Source organism: Carlito syrichta, unplaced genomic scaffold (assembly GCF_000164805.1).
Source record: "Carlito syrichta isolate Samal-C Ts95f unplaced genomic scaffold, Tarsius_syrichta-2.0.1 Scaffold311324, whole genome shotgun sequence".
Taxonomy (NCBI): Eukaryota; Metazoa; Chordata; class Mammalia; order Primates; family Tarsiidae; genus Carlito; species Carlito syrichta.
In genome coordinates, this window is record NW_007255420.1 from 1,264,146 (window position 1) to 1,267,148 (window position 3,003).

At 39.1% G+C, this 3,003-nt stretch overlaps 1 pseudogene; it reads right to left on the reverse strand.

The window, feature by feature from the left end:
- Positions 1–250: 250 nt before the first annotated feature.
- On the reverse strand, positions 251–599 carry LOC110596590 (annotated as a pseudogene).
- Between the last annotated feature and the right edge of the window lie 2,404 nt (positions 600–3,003).

A 3,003-nucleotide genomic window follows, 5' to 3' on the forward strand; every position in this document is an offset into this window, starting at 1 on the left:
AAATTTAGTGTCAAAACTGAGATGTTCTCTAAGTTTAAAGCACATACCAGATTCCAAAGACTGTGCAAAATAAAAATGTTTAATATCTCATTAATTTTATATTGACTACATATTGAAATTATGTGATAATTTAGATATATTGGGTTAAATAAAATCTATTACTAAAACTAATTACTTTTTTTAAAGTATAATTTCCATTTTATTTTTTTCCAGAGGATAGTTGCTCTTCGGTCCTTAAGGAGTCAGCTCCTCACATGGGCTTTGGTGGAGGTCATGGGGCAGTACCTGCAGGTCTAAATCGGGGTGGGGGTGTTCAGTCTTTGCAGGCTTCACAGGACTGATTCCTCACTACCTTGCTGCGAATGGCACAACTCACACAGTAATGCAGACTCAAATACGGCTTGGGAAGCACATGGGCGTGGAAAGAAACTCCCTTCAGGGATGTCCCTGACAGCTGTGGCCTCCGCTATGCTTCCAATGACGAACTTCTTAATAGTCTTATATTTGGGCACACATTGGTCGCAATTCGTGCAGCCAATGGGTCGCTTATGGCCATGGCCCTTTTTTAGCACAACCTTGTTCCTTCTTTTCTTTGTCATCTTGAAACCAAGGATTTGAAATACAAAACTAAGTACTTTTTACCTTTTTTTTTGAGCCGGGGGTCTCACTTACTCTCCCAGGCTGGAGTGTGGTGGCACAATCAACAGCTGACTGCAGCCTTGGCCTCCTGAGCTCAGGCGATCCTTTTACTTCAGCCTCCCGAGTAGCTGGAACTACATGTGAGTGCCACCACGCCGGGGTAATTTTTTATTTTTGTAGAGACAAGGCCTCACTATGTTGTCCAGGCTGGTCTCAACCTCCTGGGCTAAAGCAATTCTCTCACCTCAGCCTCCCAAAGTGCTAGGAATACAGGCATAATTCCAGGCAGCCACTTTTTACTTTTTAATATCATCCCCCCAAACTTAAAATTAAATATTGAACAGCACTGGTCTAAGAATTAAAAAACCAATACTATCTGAAAAGCAGGGTCTGGAGTCTCCTGTTGTTATGATGACTATAAAAGAGCCCCAAGCCTGTCCACCTATGTCACAGGAAGAATTATCCAGAATGTGTGCAATCCAGGTACAGCATTCAAGCCTTACAGCTGTGTTCAATAAGCAATATCTACAAACGATCAAGTAGCAACTTCAAGTCAATATGGGAGGGCATGATACCTAAATTTCACCTGAAATGGTACCTTCAGTTTACCTGAGATGATAAACCTGCTTCAGGTGGGTAAGTGACTCCCAATCTAGAGAAGGCTTAGAATTAAATATAGAGATAATGAAGACTATCAGACTCATATTAATACTTTTTAGAAAAGTTTAGAAATATGTCTTAAATTAACTGGAACAGTTTGTGCACGACTGTCACGTTTTTAACGTTTAAAAGAATCTGACATAAAGCTGACAGATGAGCCTTGTGATTCTAGCTTAAAATTTGTGGGAGATTTTAGACATGATTTATTTTGATTGAAATGTTTAAGAGTATTTGACTATGTCTATACAATAATCATTTTGTAAGTGATGGAATAGTCTAAGGAACTCGAGGTAAGTATTTGGGAAACTTTTACTCATTTGGGTCACACATTTGCCCAGTAGAAAATTAAATACATTAAAGTTATATATGCAATTTAAAATATTTAAGGGTTTAACTTTAGTTAAGTTTATAAATATGACTGAAAATTAAAGGAATTCAATCTGTTCAGTTTGAATTACTAAACTAAAGAAAAAGTAAAGATAATTGCTATTTACCAGATATATAAAAATAATAATAAGATATGTAAATTAAATTTAAAGGTCTAAAGAAAACTAGATTTTTATTTTTACCTAAAATAATTATCAATTTTACTTTCTTCACACAAAGCTTACCCTTAATAACACATAATTAAGTACTTTACAGATACATATTAATTCATTTAATCCTAACAGCAACCGAGTGAAGTAATATTATTCTCTCCCATTTTATGGGTAATTGTATTAGTCTGTTTCAATTGCTATAACAAAATACTGTAAACTAGGTGGCTCATAAACAACAGAAATTTATTTCTCACTTCTCTGGGGGCTGGGAAGTCCAAGATTAAGGCACCAGCTGATTAGGTATCTGGTAAGAGATCACTTTCTGGTTCATAGATGGTGCCCTCTCAACTGTGTTCTAACATGGTAGAAGGAGTCGGTGAACTCTCTGGGGGCTCTTTTAAAAGGGCACATTGGCTAGGCACAGTGGCTCAAGCCTGTTATCCCAGCATCTTGGGAGGCTGAGGCAAGAGGATCGCTTGAGCTCAGGGGTTCAAGACCAGCCTGGGCAACTTGGCGAGACCTCATCTGTACAATAAAATAAAAAAATTAGCCGGGCGTGGTAGCATGCGCCTGTGGTTCCAGCGACTTGGAAGGCTGAGGTGGAAGGAGGCTGAGGCTGTGGTGGCCTGCACTCCAGCCTGGGTAACAGAGTGAGACTCCCAATCAAAAAAAAAGGGCACTAATCCCATTAATGAGGCCTCCATCCTCATGACCTAATCCCCTCCCAAAGGCCCTACCTCGTAATATCATCACCTTGACGGTCAGAACTTCAACACATGAATAGGGGGATGACATAAGCAATCAGTCTACTGCAGTAATAAATGAAGACACAGAGAGATTAAGTAGCCACCCAAAGGTAATACAGCTAAAAGGTAGCAGAGCTAAGGTTCAAATCCAAGCGTCTGGTTTCTCATGTTGTCCTTGAACATCGGCAAAAACTTACACTGGAAAAATAACTAGGTATTCATAAAAGTAGGGTTTTTTTCCATACCATTAAGATTTTAAATTAGTCTTTTGTTCCTCTTTTTTCCCAGTAGTTATCAAGAAAGGTTTGCACCTGTAATTCCAGGAAAACCCCATGCTGTACAGGGGAATGACCTAAATAAAAAGAGTTTCCAGATGTCTAACATCATCCCTGACCCTTGCCCCAGAACTCCAGCATCCT